The sequence below is a fragment of the Dipodomys merriami genome, unplaced genomic scaffold (genome assembly GCF_024711535.1).
Source record: "Dipodomys merriami isolate MVZ:Mamm:240054 unplaced genomic scaffold, mDipMer1.0.p SCAF_15, whole genome shotgun sequence".
Classification (NCBI taxonomy): Eukaryota; Metazoa; Chordata; class Mammalia; order Rodentia; family Heteromyidae; genus Dipodomys; species Dipodomys merriami.
Genome location: NW_027202826.1, coordinates 10,073,753 through 10,098,827, shown reverse-complemented (window position 1 = coordinate 10,098,827; position 25,075 = coordinate 10,073,753). Strand labels below are relative to the sequence as shown.

Here is a 25,075-nt window from a genome sequence, read left to right as displayed (position 1 = left end):
AAGACAGAGCCGATCAATGGCACCACTGCACAAAATCAAGTCACACTATTCCCTCTTGGTTTCTGAAATAGAAATAAACCACTCTAATCAGATCTGCCAACACAGAGCAATAACAAATACGCAGTTTTCAAACTAAGGGACAAGTGGTAAGGCAGAGAATGGCCGGATCTAATACACAGTGGATGATAGAGGGACCAAAGGGAAAGTTTTTAGGACTGGAATCTAAGACCTTGAGTATTTCTGTCTTCTAAGGCTTAGCTACCTACAGAAATAAAGTCTAGGCTCTAAAATAGAGCAGAAGGGCTGAGATAGCACAGATGTATAGCATACATAAGACCCTGGGCACTGCATAAACAAATAAAAAAGCATTTTTGTCTTTGCACTGAAGATTGTTATCAAATTTGAATATTTACAAGTATTAAAAATATCTGAATTTTCAATGTTTTCCTCCTTCACTGTCCATGTGAATGACCAAGTGTAGTAGTACCACACCCTTTCACATGGCATTTTCAGATGTGGCCATGGAAGCCATATTTTTCAGTTCTAAGACTCTCATTTTTCTGGTCTTGGCTCACAAATTTCCACCACTCCAAAGTATTCCCAGGAAAAGCTGTCCTTTTGCCCGATAATACTATAAATTCCACAAAGGCAATATCTACATCTGATTCACCACTATATCTTCAAAGTCTAACACATAATTATGAAATAGTATCTTAATGAATAAATGAATGAATAAGCAAACATTTTAATTTTAATGTTTTTGTCTTTCGTGGGGCCTGAACTCTGGGCCTGGGCGCTGTCCCTCAGCTCTTCAGCTCAAGGCTAGTGCTCTACCACTTAAGCCACAGTGCCACTTCTGGCTTTTTCTGCTTATGTGGTGCTGAGGAAGCGAACCTAGGGCCTCATGCATGCAAAGGCAAGCACTCTACCTCTGAACCACATTTTAATTTTTTTTAAGAAATGGTTATTATGCCAAAAATTTAAGCCCAGTCATACCTATTTCCTTATCTTTAAATAACTGTGTCACATCACCAAAATACATGGTAATTACTAACGATGCACAGTCTTTCTTTCATTCTTTCTTTTGTTCTTTTGAGACAGGTTCTCAATTTGTAGCCTATTCTGGCCTCAAAGTCAAGATTCCTCCTGAATCACTGATGGATTTACAAATGTATGCACACTAGCCTGGCTAAAGGTAACTTTCTAAGCTTCTCATACAAAAGTCTAAGTGTCACAGTAGTCATCTTTCTCCAAAGTGAGAGATCTTCAAAGCAGGTTTCCTTTTTTATTATGTACTTTATTGGTATATTTAATCCAAATTTATTTAATTGATGACATCCTTTGTTCTTGGTTAAAGAGAGATGGTAAAATGTATGTTATTCTGACACTGCATACGGAAGTATTTTACCATGATAACTTTATAGTAAATCCTATTGGCAATAAAGGAGAGTCAGAAATTAAACGTGTGGTTTCAAGCCTCAATACTGCTACACTTTGATGACTTAATCATCTCAATATTAGCACAAGCCATGACATTTACTTTTTATTCCACATCACTGGTAAGCAAAAAATTAATCCACCCTACACAGAACTTCCTGAGGGCCATGTGCTCTTTGGGCAAGTGTGAAACATAGAAAGGGCAGTGTGGACTTGCATCCTCTAAACCTGGAGAGAAGGGCCATTGGAAGAGGAACGCTCTGAGAACTATCCCAGGGAAGACTAAGTCGAGTTGAGCCCATCTCCATAAATTAGCTAGACACCTCAGCTTTTCTCAGCAGCAGATTGTAACTGTCACCTAAACCCACAATCCCAAGGGATCCTATTCACAAGCACTGGGCAACCCTCCCAGGTGCTAAGGCCTCTGTCTATGAGGGACCAGTCATATTTCAGATCCCCATTGTCACACTCTTTCTTGGTGATCTGAAGTCAACTAGTTCCAGTGAGAAAAGGAGACCTTTAAATAGTGTCAGATCTGGACTATCAGGTGACAGCAATCAGAATTATTTTGTTCTATGGTCATAGGCTGTAACTCCAAATCTTCCCACTTGAGTTTTACTATAAATGAAGATAGGTGGAGGTATGTGGATAGATGAAGGTAAACATAAAACAATGTGACCTAATGAAAAATCAGTGAGTTTTAACACTGGAAATTTAAGGTTCTATTCCTAACCAGCTATATGAGTTTGTACAGTTACCAGACGTCGCTGTCTCACTTTCTTTACCTTCAAAACATTAAGCTGGGAGCTGGGCGCTGGTGGCTCACGCCTGTAATCCTAGCTACTCAGGAGGCTGAGATCTGAGGATCGTGGTTCAAAGCCAGCCTGGGCAGGAAAGCCCATGAGACTTTTATCTCCAATAAACCACTAGAAAACCAGAAGTGGTGTTGTGGCTCAAGCAGTAGAGCCTTCTCCTTGAACTGAAGAGCGCAGGGACAGCACCCAAGCCCAGAGTTCAAGCCCCACTACCGACAAAACAAAAACAAAAAACATTAAGCTGGGAATGAGATACATAAGCTCACTGGTAGAGTACCTGTCTAGTATTGTAAGGTCCGGGTTCCAACTCCAGCAGTACGAAAGAATAAAAAAAAAAAGTAATGGGGATATTGTAAATAATTTTCACAGCTTTCAGATCCTAAAATTCTAAAAAGTTTCTCATCCACTACTGAAAATCCATTACATAAGTGCTCATGGACTCTGAGTCTTACTACTTTGAAGTCCTTTGGGTTGGGTGCAATTCAGACCATGACCTTTGTATTTTACCACCTATCTCATTAGCAAAGGTATATCAAAATACTGTAGGGCAATTAATGCTGAGAAACACTCATCTCCCACAATAGAGAAAGAAAGAAGTTGGTGCTATCTTTGAAAGGTAATTTTGCATATTTACCAGAAGTCTTTTTAAGGTCACAATCTTTGACATATTTCACCATAGAAATATCTGTAGTATAATCACTTGAAAATCAGAATCACTATGACCACTGTATACAAACTATATAAGCATTTAAGTTATCACATTCTCTATAACAACTGATAATATTTAATGACACAGGAAAATTCTCATGTTATAATATTAATTATAAAAAGCAAGATGAAACACTAAACAAATTGCATGATCATAATTATGTATTATATATGTTCTACATTGTTATCTACATATGCACAGTATTCATAAATAAGACTAGGAGGTTAGATAATCTGTGAATAGTGGTTTTTTTTTTTTTTTTTTTTTTTTTTTTTTTGTCGGCCGTGGGGCTTGAACTCTGGGCCTGGGCGCTGTCCCTCAGCTCTTCAGCTCAAGGCGAGCGCTCTACCACTTGAGCTACAGCGCCACTTCCGGTTTTCTGGTGGTTTATTGGAGATAGGAGTCTCACGGTCTCTCCTGCCCGGGCTGGCTTTGAACCGCGATCCTCAGATCTCAGCCTCCTGAGTAGCTAGGATTACAGGCGTGAGCCACCAGCGCCCGGCTAATAGTGGTTATTTTGAGATATATTTTATTTGGTCTCTTGATATTACAGATTCTCTATGACACTATGCAAAAATTATAGCCAAAGGAAGTGTTAGTATAAATATAAGACTCAAGGATATAAAAAAATGAAAGTTTTGGCAATCACCAACCTGTTCTATCTACTAAATACATTAGGCATTCAGATGGAAGAATATCAGCGTGGGCTAGGATGGGGAATGAAAGAGTCCTAAAGGGGTTCATCTGACAGGTCCTTATCACACAAACAGAATTTGGATAGAAAGACTAGTACTTAATCCACAGGTTTTAGAGGCAGATTTCCTATATTCAAATCTTAGCCCTACCACTTTACCTGCCATATGGATGTTTGTTTTCTCATCTATAAAATGGGACTGCTATCTTTCTGTGTCGAGTTATTCTGATGAATAAACCAGTTCATGAGAAAAGACTGAAGGACAATATGTGCCTAAATATAAACAGTAGGTACAGTATATAAGTGCTAACATAATATCAAAAGGGGTTTTAGGTTACAAAATATTTCACCCTTTTGCTAATTCTTACTATGTGTAAGATCCACACAAAACCCATGCTCACAGGTCTAAGAAGAATGGCCTATCACACCCAGCTTACAGAAAGCAAAGAGGGCCAAATTACCACTTGATCCCAGCAAGTTTGACTCTAGTTCCCAGGCTTCTACCATCCTGCAGGGAGTAGTAAATATTCTCACCTGAACACAGGAGCTCCTCTTGAAAAGTACAGGAAATACCACTGACAGAGGGTGTCCAACTGGTAATGAAATCTAATCAAGGGAATTAAACTCTAATTCCTTAAGCAATTAGAAGTTCATAAAGAACTCTGAACAAAGCTGTAGGACAAAGGAGGAATTTAAAGAAATGAGCCCCAGTAGGTAAACATAGGCTGTGCTGGCTGTAGGAGGACAAAAAAAGAAAAGACATAGGCAGAGAATGACAATATGTAGATATTATAGATGAAGCAGGTGCTGTGTTGATGAGGGACCAGGCAAGTGACAACAAAGAGCACACAAAATTGAGCCAATCAAAACCACTTTCAAAGGAAGATTAAGAAAAGCTACAAATAAAATAGTGGGAGCAAAACAGGGCTACGGTACATGCTGGTCAGAGCTCATAATCCACTCATAGTGAGACAAGCAAGGTTTCTGTAAATTTCATCAAACTTTTTATGCAATTAACTTAATTTTAGGGCACTTTGGAACCTAACCCAATGGTGGTCACAAGCAGAGCATCACAAAGCCCTGTACCCAATGAAGTAAGGCCTGGTGAGTGAAAGGCAGACTGCAGTAAGAGACAAAAGTGATGAGCACAGAGGGCATAAACACCCATTGTGTAAAGTGGCCATTTACAGAACCAATATAAAGTCCACACTAATGGCTAACACTGACGCAGAGTTGGATAACATCTCCTAGTACAAAGGCCTACTGATTTACCTCTTGTTTTAAAGAGGCAGCTGAGCCTGCCAACAAAAATATGTGATTGATCTAATTAGCACACTGAACTGAGGAAAACAGTGTGCCAAACTCATATCCACTCAGGATTACTCCTTCCAGGACAAAGCCATGTCCCATAAAAGCCCTATCCTTCAACCTGCACATTCGCATTCATTAAAAGGGGCAAACCCCTGCCAGTACTCAGCATGGAGGAGCTTAATGAATATTATTGGATGGAGATGACACAGACGTGACACTCAAAAGAATGAGCTCTCAGGGTAGAAAAGAGGAAGAAACATGAAGGGCTGTATAAATGTATGCGCAGTGGCTAAACTCCAATTACCAGCTGCAGCCAGCAATTGCGCTATATTATCCCTGTGTTCACATTCCCACTTTCTGCTTAATGCTTTATTAACAGAGCTGACAATGCTGCTCTCCACTCAGGGTTATTAGCACATACAAATCTGTTGAGACTGGCAAATCACTTCATTCAGTCAACAAATACGCCTGGGCATTTACTCTGTGCGGGTAACAAAGAATTATCTAGTCTTTCATTGCTAATGCAAGAGAAGGTCTAGAAACCAGCCAGGTGTGTTAAAAATAAATAAATATTAATGGGAAAGGAACAGCAACAACCTTGGGGGCGGGGGGGCAGTGACATTAACCTCCACCTAACAGTCAGTCGGCTGATCACACAGAGCCGCTGACTCACTGGTGATCTTTGGGAATAGCTCACACAAACACCCTTCTTTAGGGAGAAAACAACTTCACTGTCTCTCTCATGGATTCAGGGCAAAGTCAATAGCGTATAAAGAAAGTTTTATATAGTTATTCGTACAAATTGTCTTGTGTCTTGCCTATTCTCCCTTCAGGGAAGCTCAGCAGTTGGGAGGTAAGTAGATGTGGAAACTGGGGTCTGGAAGCCTGGGTAGAACAGGAATGCCTAAGCAGACCCAGGAAATCAAGGCCAACTCTGGGTATAGTGGGCATAGAGCAGTGCACTGATCATATCTTCTATTCACTAAACTTTTCATCATTTTATAAAACTATGACTTCCTCTGAAATTATGGTAGCTTATTATCCCAATGTTATGGCTTTTGGATACTTTTGAATTTGATAAATGAATCACCTTGATACTCTTGACCATGAGAAATGAATCATCTTGTATCTCCTAATACTGAATAATAGGCATGGGTTTATGAGAAATCTTTCATGGAGAGAGAAAACAAAAACAAAATGTTGATTTTACCATAACCATTCTACTAAATTATAATTACTCACATTTGGTCAACTTTTTAGCTTTCTTAGCATTCAGCTCAATGATAAAAAAAAAAAATTCTAATTTGAGGAGGGGAAGGGAAATAACACAATGCTGAAATAAGGATACAGGTTGACCTATTGTAACTATGAGAAGTACAAAACTCTATGTTGAAAATAAACTTTATAAGTTCGTGGCGGGGGGGGGGAGTAGGGAAGTGGAGGGGATTGTTGGGGAGGGGAGGAGGGAAGGGATGGTAGGAGAAAAAACGAAGGAGGGGGTAACAATGCTCGATAGGAAATGTACTCATTACCTTACTCATGTAACCCTAACCCCTCTGTACAGTATCTTTACAATAAAAAATATATACAAAAATGATTTTTACAAAACTGTTGAGAGCTGGGAAGGTGGCTCAGTGGTAGAGTGCTTGCCTCGCATGCATGAGGCCCTGGGTTTGATTCCTCAGCACCACATAAGCAGAAAAAGCCAGAAGTGGTGTTGTGGCTCCAGTGGTAGAGCGCTAGCCTTGAGCTGAAGAGCTGAGGAACAGCGCCCAGGCCCAGAGTTCAGGCCCCATGACCGGGGGGGGGGGGGGGGGGGGGAACTGCTGAGATTCTTTTGCAATTAACATGAATGATGGTAGGTTAAAGGCCTATGTTATCTAAGACAAAGAAATATAAAATGTGTACATATATTTTAAGTATTTTATCATAAAGCATAAAAAGAAAATTTCCTTGCCAATATTTTCATGTAGGCCAAAGCTATTTCTCTACATATGAAGTTCAAAGTTATCTTTCTTGCACAAACAACACTCATAAAATATACTCTATAATTTCCTATATGAGCTATTTGATTTTTTTAAAAAAGCTTGATGTGAATCAATCTCAGTATAAAATCTTTTCATATTTTAAACGTCTTTCCTGCCAGGCACCAGTGGCTGACACCTGTAATCCAGCTACTCAGGAGGCTGAGATTTGAGGATCACAGTTCAGAGCCAACCTGGACAGGAAAAATCCATGAGACTTGAGTCTCTAATTTACCACCAGAATACCAAGTGGTAGAGTACAAGCTTGAGTAAAAAAGGTCAGGGAGAGTGCCCAGATTCTGAGTTCAAACCCCACAACTAACAAAAAAAAAAAAAAAAAAAGGAATCAGTCTTTTCCATTTAGAGCTCTTTCTTCCATGTCTAAGTTGTTGCAACGTCTTATAGAAACTTGACACCACTCCATCCAAAGAATTCATAGAAAAACACACATTTCATCCATTTATAGGTTATGTAATAAAATGGTGTATTACTATAACAACTCACATTGCTTGGCAGTGTTTGAGGCTTTGAGAACTCACTGGGCATGGTCAGAACACTCAGTGGGGAATGGGTCTAAGTCAAGATGTTTCTCAGAGAGCATAGAATCACTGGTAATCTAGAGAACCACTCTGATTGGGCAAGAGAACTACCACTGTACTGTACAAAGAAGCCAGTGTGTTCTAGGCATCCTCTAATTTCAAAGGGTATCTTCAAACAAGGTTGTACTTGTTTAGAGGAAATGTGAGTTAAGTCTCTCTGGGTAGGAATGTCTGTGTCTTTTTGCAGCACCCCATGGGGAAGACATGCTGTAGAATCCTTCTTTTTTGCCCAAAAATTATTCACAAATCTCTCTGGTTATCCCCAGAGCTTAATTTACAGTATTTACACTGCAAATAATATACAGACAAGTAGGAGAATTATTAGACTTGAGCAGCCTGCTCACAATAACACTGACACAGAGAGACTCACAAATAGATTCTCCTCTTGGTCTCCTGACCCAAAAAGATGCCACTTGATAAGACCAAACACAAACTGGTAGCCAGAACAGTGAACCCAGAGACTTGATTTTTATTACTATGCTTATCATTTGGAGACCTTTGGGTATAGCTGCCATGCCTCAGTTTGTCCTCAATCCCACCACTTCCTATGGTCTCATCCTGTCTGATACAAATGGGTCTGCGACTGAACCAGTTGGATACACAGTATAACTCAATTCTATAGAGAAGCTAGTTGATCTTGGCCACATCAGAAGTGGTCTTAAGAAAGGAAGTATTTTCAATGGCAGAAGTACCCACTTGAGACCATGAAAAACCATGGACACACAGATACGATCACAGGCCTAAGGTAGCTGTTTAAAACCTTCAGCAACCCTTGGAAGGACAATGGAAGATTACTGAAACACACATTCATGGGTCCCTTTCCCTTCTGATTCTGATTCAGTAAATCTGGCAGTGGAGAGCCAAGAGCCTGTACTTCAATGAGCCCCCAAAATGACAGAGTACCAGACCCTGCTTCAAACACTTTAACTATAATTACTTAATTCTTGGAACAACTCTGTAAAGTAGGAAGTAATATCATCCCTATTTTACTAATGAAAACATTGAAGGAGAGAGAGATTAAGAAACATGACTGTTCTTATTCAGCTCATAAGAGGAAGAGCTAGATGAAGTCAGGCAATCTGGTTAAGAAGTTCCTATTCAGTATTACATGGCCTATGGAAACTTGTGAAAAATAAAACATTACCCCTCAAGGTTCACTGCTCCTAACTCAATTAAAATCTTTTGCCCAACAAGACAACCATCTACTTGTTAGATAAGCTAAGGACATTTCAACCCAATTCCTACACAATTACCTCAAGTTATGAAATTAAGACCAACATTAGTAAGTCTCAACAGCAGGTCAGCAGTCCACACAAGTGAGGTAGAGTTCTTAGACATGACATCAAAAGCACAATCCATTAAAGAAAAAATAGATAAACTGAAATTCATCACAATTAAAACTTTTGCTCCATATAAGCCTCTGTGAAGAAAATAAAAAGAGAATCAAACATGGTGGCATACCTGTTAATTTCCAGCACTTAAATTGTAAGTTCAAGCCTAGCCTAGGCTACTGGAACTGCCTCATAAGAGAGTGAGGGGCCCTGACAGAACCATGTGGCTTTGTACACATGCCATGTGACACGGTGTGTGGCCCAATGCCCAGATCATATTAAATGGTATGAAAATGCAGGCTGCTGTTAGTACTCCTAATGACACGTGACATAACTTCAAGATAGTGTAACAAGGATGTCAACAATAGCTATTTCAATCCTTTTTACATGTTACAACTGAGGTAACTGGGGTATACCCAGCTGGGCCTAGAATTCAGAGCTCCTTCACGTGAGCCTAGTCTCTTTCTCTAACACAATCTAGTCTGTCAGTGATTTTCTATGAGCAATAGGAACATAGAAGATACCTCAGTTCTCCCAATTACACCCAATCAAAGCAATGTGCAATTTGAGTCTCCTTGCTCAAAATACACATGGTTTACAAATATCTGTTACATAATAATTCCTTAGCAGATATTTTAAGTTTCAGGCTAACAGCAAATGGGTTTGCATATACCACAGAAAATGATGAATGACTGATTATAAATCTCTGCTCTGATACAGAGTTTCTGATTGCATTAGACAGAGGGCATGGAGACTAATTAAAAATGTTCATGCATTCATCACCGTTGATTGTGCATAATCCACTGCCGAAGGTAGCGGTGCAGTGCCGTCTCCACAACGACAGAGAAAACAGATGAATTCCCACTTGCAACTCCCACAGGCGATCTGTCTTGATTTCAGGGTAAATGGGCTTTCCCTAATAACCTAAATCACAAACAGAATAACAGGGAGAAAACTCTAGGCCAAATTTCACTATTCTATCTAAGCAGAGGCTGGCCAGACCTGCTCACATGGCACGTGATCAATAAATAATTACAGTGGATTGGTAAACAGGTCTGCAGGCATACTTTAGAGATTTTCAAAACTAATTTTTCTAGACGCCTACATAATTGGCAATCACAATACATGATCCAGTGAGGTAAAGGAAATGCATCCTATCTGTCACCACAGATGGCCCTTGCATCCCATCCAGGCCTGCTGTGGGTGGCCTAATCTCTCTCCACCCCTTCAAGGCAGCAATTACCATCTGACAGTCAACCTGCAAAAGCATCACCAAGGCAAAAATGCCAACAGGTCCTTTCCAACAAGAAAAGAGGGCTATTCTCACCCCCCCCCAAAACACTGCCTCTCACCACAAAGAAGAAGGAAAAGAAGCTAAAGTACATTGTGTTCTCCCGTTCTCTCCCTTTCACTCCCCTAACTCAGAAAGCCACAACTACCACCTGCCTCTCTGACCCAGCTCAGGAATCAGAATGTCACCCAGTGTTAGGATATAGGTGTAGATGAAGACACCAATATCAAAGGAAGAGATACTTAAGGAAGAGATAGTAGTATTCCTCCGAGATAGTAGTATTCCTCCAAGGGGCCCCCACAGCAGCACTAGACATTTGCAAGGAAGGAGTCAAGGGAGTGGAAAAGGAATTATAAGTGGGTCTTTAGAACCTGTGCAGCATACAGCAAAGGCCTGGGCTCCATCCCCAGCACTGCTCAAAAAATGCACATGCAACCAGGCGCCGGTGGCTCATGCCTATAATCCTAGCTACTCAGAAGGCTGAGACCTGAGGATCACAGTTCAAAGCCAGCCTGACAGGAAAGTCCGTGAGACTCTTATCTCCAATAAACCACTAGAACACTGGAAGTGGTGCTGTGGCTCAAGCAGTAGAGCACTCGCCTTGAGCTGAAGAGCTAAGGGACAGCACCCAAGCCCAGAGTTTAAGCCCATGACCAAGAAAAAAAAAAGAGCATGCATATCTGAGGTACTACCTTTGTGATCCACATGATGTATAAAGAATCTGCAACGTAAGATATGGATTAGAAAACACATAGTCTGCATTAATAGCAAGCAAAAGTCAAAGTTAAGATATTCAACACAGTGGTTATAATCCTCAGACAGAAAAGGGAAGCTGCTTAAACAAGATACTTAGCAAAAATGGTATAACTGTTATGCAGTCACATTTTGCTAGTAATCCTAGTTACTCAGGAGGCTGAGATCTGAAGATCACAGTTCAAAACCAGCCTGGGCAGGAAAGTCCGTGAGACTCTATCTCCAATAAACCACCAGAAAACTGGAAGTGGCACTGTGTCTCAAGTAGAAGAGTCCTAGCCTTAAACTGAAGAGCTGAGGGACAGCGCCCAGGCCCAGAGTTCAAGCCCCACAACTGACAATTAAAAAAAAGGAGAAGAGGAAAAGAAAAAAGAAAAAGCCTTTGCTTTTGTTGAATAATAATCAAATAATAGCACTTATTTATGCAATGCCACACATCCACAGTCTCCATGTTCCTCTCTTATGGATTACTAGGAAGCAAAATTGACATGTTCCATTTTGCAACTTTCTTATATATTCCTTAATTCCTTACATATTTCCTAAACATTCCTATGGGTTTTTTTTCCCCCAGAATCCTTGGCTTTTTTTTTTGCCTTATTCTCTTCTTTTTCATTTCCTTTTGTGGTATTGGGGATTGAACTCATGGCCTCAAGCCCCCTAGGCAAATGATCTACCACTTCAGCCATGCCTCTGGCCCTCTTGTTTTATGAACTTTGTTTTTATTACAATCCAGCTGGCTTCAAATTCATAATCTCCTGCCAAACTGATTCAGAAGGCAAAAAGAAATTTTATGTGTTAGAGGGAGTCTACAAAACTAAAGGCCTTACACAATCAGTGGAAAAAGGGTAAAAAAAAACTGCAGCAGCAGAGCCCACTGGTGCAATGCACATTGATGAAAATGAACCACACAACTCATGGGCAGAGATGGAAGGGTGGGAATGGGAGAGAAGGAGGGAACTGATGATACTATGCAAAAGGAAGGAAATGGACTTATTACTTGATTATGTAAAGGCATTCCGCTGTATATCACCTCAAAAACAATAATAATTTTAAAAAGAAAAAAAACTAAAGGCCTCAAAATGAAAAATGAAACAAACAAAAAGCACAGCAGTGGCATTGTAGGTTAGCAGAGAATGTGAGTAAAGGTTGTGAAAACAGAGGACTGGAGAGAACAAAAAGAACAGCCACCTTGTCTACAAACAAAATTGGAACCTGATCCCAAAGAAGCCTGGCCACTGGGTCATTCAATCCTGATTGCTTAATGAAAGTGTGCAAATCAGCAGACATTATGCTGGTGCATTCCAAATGTCCCTAATTATGACCAAGTAGATAAAGGCCTTAAAAATCATACTTCACCCTATTTGAAAGGGTGTCTGGCACATCATTAATTAAAACACCTCATCTCCCAACTACATTAGAAGCATGATAATTATCTGCATACAAAATTTGCTTTACAATACTTGAAATGCTTCGAACCCTAGGATGACAACAGAATATAAGCAAAAAGTGCTAATACTAAAGCTCCTCTCCATTACCACAATGCTCAGATCAAAGTTAAGAGCTCCCCCTTTGGGAATAAGGAATATTAACAGGGCTGAGAAAGAATACAATTATTTTCATCATCCTTATCCTTGTCTTCATCGTCGTCATCATTTTAGCAATATTTGACTTTTCTTAAAGTCATTACCATGTGCCACATACCATACTAAGTACTCTTTTATATACCCCAAACTAGAGAAACACAGTAACCTGCCAACCAGGCTGACAGAGCACAATATATCACAGTAGAGAGCTGACTCCAGGTCTGTCTAGCTCCAAAATCTGTATCGTTAATCACTACAATGCCGAGAAAGAGGTAATATTTTAAATGGATAGGAAAATAAAGGAGTTTCCAGTTGCAAACATGTCCCCAGAGCACAACTGGCAAGATCAAAAACAGAATCATGCAAGTTTCACGTTAAGCCACTAGAGAAAGCCAGACTGGCATCAGAACAGTCGTCCTGTCTCTCCCAGGGCTGGTAAGACCTAAGTAAAGGAAGAGGAGTGGCAAAGAGTGGCCTGGGGAAGCTGATTCATCTAGGTGTCCATCTGAGGAAAGGTACTGGCTCCTCCTCTGTGTCAGCAGCCATGCCACCCCCTGGTAGTACATCTCCACAAGCTGGGAAGAACCCCAGGGGTCTCCTTAGTGAGTAAGAGAGAATGGTGCACAGAACCTGAGGAAGACTGATGGAACCTACTCAGGAGTGCTCACCAGTGTCCCCCCCATGAAGTCCGCTATCTAGTCCTTAATTCCACTATACCCAATCAAGAATGGTAGGGACTCTAAGGCACTTCTCAATCATTGAAAACTCTGTATTTTCTAAGATGGTCTTTTCCTAGAGATGGAAAACTGAAAAGCTCTCTTAGTTATCAAGTACCAGGAAAAACAGTTCTGAAATCTTACAGGGAAGGGGTAGCAGTATCGTGATGCTTCATCATGCCCCCTCTCATCATTTAAGGACAAGTTAGGGCCTACTAGAGTCAAATAAATCTCTCCTTAAATATAGCTCTACTCCTATTACATCCATAGCTTGAGGCAAAGTATTTAACCTTTTATGGCCCCAATTTCCTCTGTTTCAAAACAAGGGTAAGGACTCCTATCTCGCTGGCATCCGGCATCCAGTGATCTGGGAAGCAAGAGAATATACTCTTCACAGGGTGTGGCATGTGCCCTGCCCAAATCCCCTTCCCAGAGATGCTGGTAATATTCCCAGCCACTGCTTGGGGGCAGACTTCGACAATTATTTTCTCTTTCCTTCTCTCCCCTCTGTCTACCTGCTAGTCATATGGGACATAACCTAACCAACCCAGGAGTAGGAACTTGATCCAAAAACAGCCAATCCCTAGATTGGCCACCTACCTGTGATATGTTTAAGTGTCAAGAGCTGACAATCTCTTGCTTAGCCATTCAAATTCCTAGTTCAAATCTAGGAAGTAAAGAAGCTGGCAGCAGGCAGTGGCATAGATAGGCCACAAGACCAAACAGCAACACAGAGAATAGCGAGATCCAGTAAGGGTAGACGCCCAGAATAACAGCTGAGCTCCAGAACTGGTGCAGATCCAGACAACCATCTGATGCCAGACACTAGGTGTCCAATTTCCCTCAGCTCTTGCCTTCCTGAAGGCTGCGGTTCTCTTTTACTGAACAGAACAATCATTTGCTACAACCTGAGGTCACAGGAACCAGTCTCTGTTCTTTGCTATCAGAAGTAAAGCAGGTGGGAAGCATAGGCTACGTGTGAAAGAGGCCATGAGGGGCAGAGGAGCAATCAGCATGCTACTTTTGTAGAATCTCATTGAACAGACTGGGAGGGAGAAACAGCATGACCACGCAGCTGAGAAAGGCTCAAGAAACTTCTAATACACACAGGCTAGCAAAGGACACACCAAGGGCAGGGAGGAAGGCAAACACCTCCATAGGTGAATGTCATCTTTAAGAAGTTCCATGAAGTGCAATACCAAATCAATTCAGAAGCCCGAGAGCCCTTACCACTAATTATAACTTTCTCTGATTGAATAAACCTAAAAGCAAAGCTTCCCTTGGCCTACCATCCAGTATCTAATTCAGAAGATGACAGTCAAAATGTCAAGCCATTGCATGATGCCTTCCCCAAGGCCTACCTCTTCCTGGCCTGGCCCCAGTACCATGCCAGCTTTCCTGCAGCACTTTGTAGGGGCCTTTCCACTTACCATTCATATTATTACCTGGCTTGTGACCCAGATTGTTCCACTCCATTTATTCTGGATTAAATATGGGAGTTTTATATTGCAACAGAAGGACAATAGCTTTCAGCAGACACTCTGGATATACATTTCATAGATACCTGCTTCAGTGCCTCTCGCAAATCTGCATATAATATGGAAAGTTTGGTTTGTGTGTGTTCAAAGGCAGCAATAGAAAAGCAATCTTGCATAAATCAACCCTGGTGAAGCAGACAGAGGACTCCAATGGGCCCGAGCATAATTTATCCAGATTTACTTTTTCTCAGGCCACTACTCAACCGGGCTTGAGATCTGTTGTTCCCATTAGCTTTTCCTCCAACTACCAAAAGAACCAGGCTCCAAAGCAGCTTCTGAACTGAAAAAGTTTTCACCCCCTACCAGGCATAGGGATGGGCAGAAAAAAAAAATCTAAAGCCATGGGCATGGGTGTATTCAATGTGTTATGAGAAATACCTCTGATAGCAGCATTCAGCCTTCTGTTTGCAGCTACATGGATTTCCCCTCATTCTCTCACTATACAAGATTCAATAACTTCCTGCCACTGAGTGGCAATAGCTCAAGGTGACAAGCAGTGAATCACAACAAACTTCATTGAGTGGTTTTTGTTGCTGTTGTCCAGGTTGTTTTTTTTTTTGGGGGGGGGGAGGGTTGCAGCCTATAAATAAAATCAGAATCTTTCAAGCTAGCCAACCTTCAGACATCTCAAGGTTATTCATTTCTATGGAAGTACTTTTTTTTTTTTTGGTACTAGCGATCTCAAGGTTATTCATTTCTAAACCTCCCTAGCAAGTACATAAGCACAATCAAAAAACATGTGGCTTATGATTAACAAAATTTCTTATTACAGAAGGCCACATTTTAATTGTCAGAACTCTATAGACATTTAACTTCTCAACACTTACGGAATTAAATTAAAAAGTTCATTTTCCAACAGGGTTCAGAAGTACGAAGGTGAGTAGAAAACACCAACCTCACTAAAAAATGAAAAGCTACAGATCTGAATGGGTTTTCTATGATATAACTGGCAATATGGATCCACCCCCCCAAAAAAAATCTAGTTCCTTGTTGTCCTACAAAGAGGTTCCAAGACATGTATACAACAATTGGCCAAAAACTTTTAAGGAAACTGGGGACTTTAAGTGAGCTTTTCCATTTTCTGGGTGTCTCTGCCTATATTCCCTTCTTTGTCCCCAAATATATCCAGTTTGGGGCGAGTACCTGGCAACATTCAGGAGCCTGGCTCCTAAAAACTTACCAAACACAGAGTAAGAAAGTTTTCCATAAAGCAAAGGATAGCGCTGAAGGTGGACAGTAAGTGCACAGTGACCACTAGAAGCTGACCTCTATGAAGGGTGGAATCACATCAGCTTTGCTCTCACTGTCCCTGGATGAGTGCTTCAATATGCGATTTTTAAAATATATAAATAAAGTCCCTATCTTTAAGGATTTTTTATGAAAAAATTTAAAGAGAAGATCTGTTGTCCTTTCCCTTCAGAATCCCTAATAGACATGGTGTCAATTTTACTTCGAGAAAACCCTCCTAGGGATAATAGCAGAAAAGATGCGAACTTCATACAATAACCATTCCATATAACAAATGACCAAATCCTACCGTGATAGTAAGTAAACAAATATATCACTTGACTTGTTCTCTATGCTGAGGAATTAGCTGAGAATTGGCCTTTTAATAGAAAAGAATAAGCTACTCCATAATAGTTAACCTAAACACTCTCTGAAATATATATTAATTTGCTTCAAAATGCCACCTCTTCTTAAGCTGATTTTCTCCTCCAACAACCTTAGCTACAGGCAATTATGTCACATGTGCCAGATCTACATGGTCCTATGATGGACAGTCCCCTTAACCAAATATATTGCCATAGCAACAAAAGAACTGCCACTCTCTACCTGCCACAGTCCCATCAATTATTTAAGATGCCCACACTACAGTGACACCATATAAATGATCATGTTCATTAGCAGCAGGAGTCAGTCCTAAGAAAACCACAAATACTAGACAGCCAAATTGATCCCAAAGCCAAATACACCCTCTCCTTGAGGGTGGTGATGTGAAAGAGCACAGTGAAAAGCGAGGGAGGGAGGGAGGGTGGGAGGGAGGGGACAAGAAAGTGTTCTTAAATTTAAGCTCTCCTTTATTTACTTTCATATACAATCTCCTAGCTCTTAGAAAAGGGGAAAGAGAACAAAGAAGGGAAGGAGGAAGGGAGGAAAAAGTACACAATTCCATTTTATACATACATTTTATCAAAAGTTACTGAAAGTAGGACAATCAGATAAGATGGTCAGAAATCCAAAGAATAAAATTCATGTTAAACTTGTATAGTGTTAGCCTGGGCTTTGGTTTTGGCCCATTTCTGGCTTATTTTGTTTGCATTAGGGAACTAGGAGGACTCTGAACAATTGAACACTGGAATATATGGCAGTCAACAAGCAGCTGTAACCATTTTCTCTCCAACCTGGTTAGCCCTCCATTAACTTCCCACAGGGAGATTCCTGGACAGAGAACCAGGGAGGATGTCCAGCCAGTTCCCCGGGAAAGAAGAAATGTTTTCATCAAGGATAACCAGGGATTAAGTTCAATCCAGGGCTGGATCGGACCTCAAAATGTTAGCGCCAATACAATAATTCTATCAGAAACCAGTTGGATCTGGGATAGAGTGTCTCCTCCCTGCCTTGTATTCACAGTGATCCAGTAACTGGTCTGCCCGAACAATGGAGTCAGCATTGGGGCTAGATTGAAGGTAAATGGATTTGCATTCACATTGTGGTTTTCTGTGTTGTTCACAGTCAAGAGAGGACAGAGAAGGAAGGAGGGGGAGTGGCTTCGACATACTGTAGTTTATTCATAAGCATCGTTGGATAAAATTTCAGAAAAAGTTTTTACTTTGTTAAAAATAACTGACATGTCACCCACAGTATAACCCCTGCTTTCACTATATTTGATGTCGGTATAATTTGTGGAGGAGAAGGGGAAAAACAAGTCGTTTAAGGATACAGGTGGACCCGTTGCAACAATGAGAAGTACAAGTTGTCATGTCGAAAACGAACTTTACAACTTTGGTGTGTGTGTGGGGGGGGGGGAGGGGAGAATTGGGTGGGGGAGCGGTGGGAGGCTGGGAAGGGATGTGAAGGGTAAACAAAGGAGGAGGCTGCAATGCTTGATAAGAAATGTACTCATTATCTTGCCCATGTAATTGTAACCCCTCTGTACAGTATGTTCACAATAAAAAATAAATAAAGAAAGAAATAAAGAAAAAAAAACTGACATGGCCCAGAAAGAAAATTCTCTAATTTACTGACAAATAAAAGGCATATGTAAGGGCTCATGCCTAGAATCCTAGGTGCTCAGGAGGCTAAGATCTGAGGATTGCAGTTCAAAGCCAGCCCTGGCAGAAAAGTCTGTAAGACCTTATCTCCAATCAAGTAGAGCTGAAGCTCAAAGTGATAGAGCACTAGTCTTGAGAAAAGAGCTCAGAGACAGTGCCCAGGCCTTGAGTTCAACCCAACTGGTCAGAAAAAAGGTATATGTAAAAATCTTTCCATTTTTATACAGGCTCCTCTGATATTTTTTGGGTCCCAGTTGTCTCAGTCTTCCCGCTTTGCCAATATCTCACAACAAGTTGCAACTATCAGACCTTGATTAGACTGTGGAGATGGCTAAATAATTTATGAAAACTGTAGTTTTCCAGCAGAGTAGTCCCTCCAGCACAGATATTAATTTTTATTATGGTAACTACAAGGAACTCTCTTAAATGGTCATGATATACAATTATTTTATTGTTCATAGGGAAGAGACTGTGAAAAAAAACATCAAGTAGTCAACCAAAATAACAGCTTCTCCTTTAAAACCCATCTTCTCAAAAAAAAAAAAAAAAAAAAAAGCTCACAAATATTTAAAATGAAATCTGGCGGCCTTTCCATTGAAAATTGTTCCTCTAAGTGGGTAAATGGTCACATAAAGAAGCTAAGCATTTACAAACACTTCACACAGTGAACTATGGTTTTATATACACTCACATAAAATAAAAGCATATACTTCAGGGTCATCTACTCAACTAAATGTCCTTCTGATTACCATATAAAAGAGCTTAGTACAACTTCTCACATCTGACAGTACACAAGTTATGATTGCTATTCTGTTTCCATTATAGAGTGATCACCTACAGACAACTGGTCAAATACCTGCTTCTCATTTTAAATCTGTTGTCATGTGTTCAAATACATATTTAAAATATGAGACTCACCGCCTGGTGCTGGTGGCTCACACCTGTAATCCTAGTTACTCAGGAGGCTGAGATCTGAGGATCTCGGTTCAAAGTCAGCCCAGGCAGGAAAGTCCGTGAGACTCTTATCTCTAATAAACCACTAGAAAACCAGAAGTGGTGCTGTGGCTCAAGCGGTAGAGTGCTGGCTTTGAGCTGAAGAGTGCAGAGACAGCACCCAAGCCCAGAGTTCAAGCCCCACAACCGACAAAAAATAAAATAAAATAAATAAAATATGAGACTCAGGAAGATCAATAGGTTCTAGGAAAGTTCTTAAGAAGTGTTCAGTTTTTATACTTCTCTAACAGTCTCAACTCTGTCTGTATAATAGACAACAGAAACTGTTCTGCTTGGATAAGTGTCCCTAATGGTCCCAAGGGCAAGGCAAATGGTAGGTGATAGAACCTTTTTAAGAGGTGGTGTCTGGTGGGAGGTCCACAGATCATTAAGAATGTGCTCTCCAAAAGGACAATGGGACTCTGGTCTCCCAATTCCTCTCTGGTTTGGTTTCCTGGCTTCTAATGGGGTGATTTACTCTGTCACATGCTATCCTGCCAGATGCCCAAAGCAGTAGACCCAACCTATCTTGCACTGGGACCTCCAAAACTATGAGCTACACTAAACTTTTTCTCTTACAAATTAATTTTCTTCAATATTTCATTACAGGGATAGAAAGTTTACACATCCAAAGCCAGCGCTGGTGGCTCATACCTGTAATCCTAGCTACCCAGGAGGCTGAGATCTGAGGATCATGGTTCAAAGCCAGCCCGGGCTGGAAAGTCCATGAGACTCTTATCTCCAATAAACCACTAGAAAACTGGAAGTGACGCTGTGGCGCAAGCGGTAGAGCGCTCTCCTTGAACTGAAGAGCGCAGGGACAGCACCCAAGCCCAGAGTTCAAGCCCCACGACCGACCAAAAAAAAAAAAAAAGTTTACACACCCAGAAGCAAAGTGAGTTTTCTCTTTCTCACTATCAAGAACTCCATGCATACTAATCATATTACTCGTGCACTATACTCTCTTATCAATAGCAGATAAAAATAAAAATCAGGGGCTAGGAAGGTGGCTCAGTGGTAGAGCACTTGCCTTGCATGCCTGAGGCCCTGGGTTCAAGTCCTCAGCACCACATAAGCAAAAAGAAAAAAGTCGGAAGTGACGCTGTGGCTCAAGTGGTAGAGTGCTAGCCTTGAGCTGAAGAGCTGAGGGACAGCGCCCAGGCCCAGAGTTCAGGCCCCATGACCGGATCCAAAAATAATAAAGGTAATAAAAATAAAACTCATATTATATACTTTGTAAAGGCAAACAGTAACATGGCCCTTGTAGTGTATAATTGCCTTGAATTTAGTTAACATTATTTTTGTCACCAAGACTTATATATCAAAGATATAACACTTACTTATAATATTGCTATGTAATAGAAAAAAATCATAAATTTCAGTATGGCCAAGAATGGGTAAGTGATTCATATGACTTATGAAAACCTATACAATACCCAACTGTTAAAAAGGTACAATACTAGAAATCAAAATGCAACAGAACAGAGTGCCCCAGAAACAGACACCCACATATACCGGTAGTCATGACCTTCCACAAAGGATCCGGCACAGTCCAATGGAAGAAAAAAAATTTACAAATGATGGCAGAATAACTGTATATTCATATTGGAGGCATATTAACCTTGACTCCTACCTCACACCACTCCCCAAAACAGACTTGACAAGTCACAGAGCTACAACTGTAAAAGCTGAAGCCAGACAGCTTTAGTGGAAAACAATGAAGAAGATTGTCATAATAGGGAGAGGGCAAAAGTTTCTCAGGGAGAAGAAGAAAAATAGTAAGTAAGACTATTAAATTTTAATTCTCCTCAAAAACATAGTTAAGGAAAAGAAAAAGCAAGTCACAAAATGAGACTAAAGAGCTACAAAACGGGCTGGGAAGGTAGCTCAGTGGTAGAGTGCTTGCCTTGCATGCATGAGGCCCTGGGTTCGATTCCCAGCACCACATAAGCAAAAAGAAAAAAGCCGGAAGTGGCGCTGTGGCTCAAGTGGTAGAGTGCTAGCCTTGAGCTGAAGAGCTGAGGGACAGTGCCCAGGCCCAGAGTTCAGGCCCCACGACCGGACCCAAAAAAAAAAAAAAAAAGAGCTACAAAACATGTATATCAAAGGACTGGTTTCCAGATATATATTCCCAGCTATTTGGGAAATAGAGATAGAAAAGACTGCAATACAAGGCCACTTTGCCAAAATGTTATTGAGATTCCATCTCAATCACTGGCATGTGGCATATGCCTGTGATCCCACCTGTGTAAGAGACAGAAATAAGAGGATCACAATCCAGGCCAACCTGAGTAAAATCATGAGACCTTACTTAAAAAGTAACTAAAGCAAAATGGGCTGTGAGTGTGGCTTAGGTGGTAGAGGTGCCTTCCTATCAAGCATAAGATCTTGAGTTCAAACCCAAGTAGAGCAACAACAACAATAACAACCAAAAAATCAACAACTTTATACAATATTAAAAATGAAAAAAAAATGTCAATCTTCACAAAGGATGACATTCAAAACAGCTCCTAATGCTACTATATACCAACAAAAATGACCAAAATCAAAAAGACTGACAACCCAAGGATATGGAGCAACAGGAATTCCCATATATTATTAATGTAAGAATATAACCAAACAACCACTTTGGAAATATACCTGGCACTTTCTTACAAAGGTAAACACATATCCACCACATGATCAAGCCATTCTACTCCTATGTATTTACACAAAAGAAACAGAAAATATATGTGTAGCCAGGCACTGGTAGCTCACACCTGTAATCCTAGCTACTCAGGAGGCTGAGATCTGAAGATCACAGTTCTAAGCCAGCCGGGCAGGAAAGTCCGTGAGACTCTTATCTCCAATAAACCACTAGAAAATCAGAAGTGGTGTTGTAGCTCAAGTGGTAGAGCACTCACCTTGAGCTGAAGAGCTGAGGGACAGCGCCCAGGCCCAGAGTTCAAGCCCCACCACTGACACACACAAAAAAAGGAAATATATATGTGTATAAACATGTATCTACATACACACACATATACACACATATGTGTATATATCTACAAAAATGTTACAACAGTATTATTCATAATATGGAAAACTGAAAATATCCATATGTCCATAAATAGGGAAACTGTGGTATACTAGCCTTGAGTTGAAGAGCTGAGGGACAGCGCCCAGGCCCAGAGTTAGTGTGTGTATGATTTTTGTTTAACCAGTAACGGGTGGCACTCTACCACTGGAATCACAGCTCCAATTCTGGCTTTTTCAGTAGTTTATTGGAGATAAAGAATCCCACAGACTTTCCTGCCTGGGCTAGCTTTGAACCATGATCCTCAGATCTCAGCTTCCTGAGTAGCTAGGATTACAAGCATGAGACACCACTGCCAACTTTATTCTATATGATTCTTTTTATATGAAATCAAACATCAAGCAAACTTAACCTATGATGGAAAAATGGAAGAGAGGTTGGCTCTGCTAGAGGGGAGGTAGAGACCATCTGTGAGAAGTCCATAGGGACTTTCTGTGGTGATGTATTATGTACACCTTGATGGACTTGGGGTTATATAGGTAGGTATATATCATGGTTAAAACTCAGCACTTACATATTTCAAAGACATATGTATTTCATTGAGTACACATTCTAGATTTTTTTTAAAGCCACAAGTTTTTAATTTTAGTTAATGATAGGTATGCTTACGTGCCTGGAGGATATTTCATGATATCTTCAATTTACTTTGAAACATATCAAAAATTAAGTTGGATTAACGGATAAAGAGAATGGTGGACCAATAGAGAGAAATGTGACAAGTCAAGTATAGAGCAATGTTAGAACTGAGATTACAAAACGAGGTCTGCTGGAAAATGTGTTCAACTTTATGTCTGACATCTATAGTGATAAAATTTTCATGATACAGTGTTGAAAAACATGGCATGAAAGAAATATTTACTGATATGAAAAGATTTATGTAATAGAAACTATAAAAGTGTTATGTTTTGCTGGGCGCTGGTGTCTCATTCCTGTAATCCTAGCTACTTAGGAGGCTGAGATCTGAGGATTGCTGGTTCAAAGCCAATTTAGGCAGCAAAGTCTGTGAGACTTTCAATTTCCAATTAAACACCTCCCCCCAAAAAAAACAACAAGCCCGAAGTGGAGCCTTAAGCACAAAAGCACAGGGTCAGCATCCAAGTCCTCAATTTAAGCCCCAAAACTGACACATACACACAAAAAACAAAGATGTATGCTTTCTTTTTTTTAAAAAACAAATACATACAGTGGTGTCACTGCTTATAGCCCTTATGGTAGGATTTAGCAAATAAGATATGCAACAAAAGCTGTTAAAAAAAAAAAAAAGGCCCAGTCACAGTTGGTCTGAAATAAAATATGCATGTAGTGTTGGTTTCATTGAAGATGGCACAGTCAGACCTTGCAGCTCATCAGGAAAAAATTTCCTTTTTGACAATCATATCCATATCCAAAGGCAGGACTTGCTGCTACTGCTAAACAATTATTTGATTTAATATGCCACAGATGTTTGGATTACAGATGTATATTTGATAGACTACCATCTATACCTCATCTCATACCTATACCTATACCTCATCTGTAACTGAAAGCAAAACCTAGATACCAGACAATGGTCTGATGGAGAGGATATGCTGTGGGCTCACTGCTGGTTAGGATGACATGGACCCTCAGAGTACCCAAACCTGCCCTAGGTGATATTTTGATTTTGCTGAGCTAAACCCATTGCAACTCATTCATAATCAGCTTGCATTTTACATGGACAGACACATGTCTGAGTTTACGGAATGCATTTTCAATGAACTGGGTAAATATGGTCTGTGTGCTTTAAAAGAGACACATCCTACAGTGCAGGACCTGACCACAAAGAACTCTTGGGTTGGAACTGTTGGTGCAGACTTGTCTTCTAGTTCCCGGCCTTGCCTAGGCCAAGTAAGGCTTTAATAATAGTTTTCTGTTGTAATGGAAGCATTGGGCCTTCTAAAAGGCTCCTGTACCCTAAAGAAAGGTAAATTATCCCAGACCTGACTGATGTTTCCAACCCAGAGTATAATATTCCAAGCAGGGATACATAAAGTGGGTAGCTGTAAAAATAAAATAAAATAAAAAGTACAGTATTTAGGTACTTTTCTAGCAGCTCTGAGGGAAAAAAATAAACATGGAGTGAGAATGGAGGCCCTGGGTGCCTTCTAACCATGTGCCAGACTTCTGTTGGCCACCTTTTTTCTTGCCCCAACCACTACTGACTTGTTTGTCCGTAGAAATGACAACAGAGGTAAATTTCACACTTCACACAAGAATACACTCACAAATGGTGCCTTCAGTCTCCAAGGGCAGAAGTCACATCTGCTGATGTCTTTTGTACCATGCCTGGCTAAGTGCCCCATGAAGGTAAAGACCTTAATAAATGCTTCTAGTGATGCCATTTGTTTCCCAGCTCATTTACTCTCTTCGAGTAGTATTTATAAAGTATTCATCTGTACATGGTTAGCTCTCTACTGAGTTCTTTGTATTCTCCCCACCCCTGCCAAAAAAAAATGCCGAATACTTTCATGAAAGAATTTGTTTATCTAGACCCCCCCCCCCAATAAAGCTTGAAAAGCTTCGTAGATTTGCCTCGGAGTGAAAGCTTTACTAAGAACGGTGTGTCAAAGTGATGACTAGGTTTTAGGGATGGCTGGTTAAGGTGGTCATGGGCTACCCAATGGGGAAATGGATGTACCCACTCTTTGCTTATTTGCTCAGTGGCCTCTGTCATGCCAATTCTAAGAGATCAACCTTACCTGGTTCCACATTCAGTGGGTTGCAATGCAAATTACTAACTTGGAGAAAGCCCAATGATTCCAAGCTTTACTAGTTAAAAAAAAGTCAAACCTTGGGTAACACTAATCAAGATGCATTATATCCATAAACTACATTGTTGAATGGCAACTCCTTTTACACTACTTAAAGCTTAAAAAGAAAAAGTCAAATCTTGAGTCCAAGAGCCTTTGTATACAAAT

The 25,075-nt window shown here is 40.5% G+C and overlaps 1 protein-coding gene and 1 non-coding gene across 5 annotated transcripts in view; one reads left to right on the top strand and one right to left on the bottom strand.

The window, feature by feature from the left end:
- Positions 1-25,075, bottom strand: part of Fhip1a (FHF complex subunit HOOK interacting protein 1A) — a 195,819-nt gene that overhangs the window by 92,139 nt on the left and 78,605 nt on the right. The gene's annotated exons all lie outside the window — the stretch shown is intronic.
- Trnaa-ugc (transfer RNA alanine (anticodon UGC)) lies at positions 20,948-21,011 on the top strand. Its single transcript has one exon. It is a non-coding gene; the product is annotated as a tRNA-Ala (tRNA).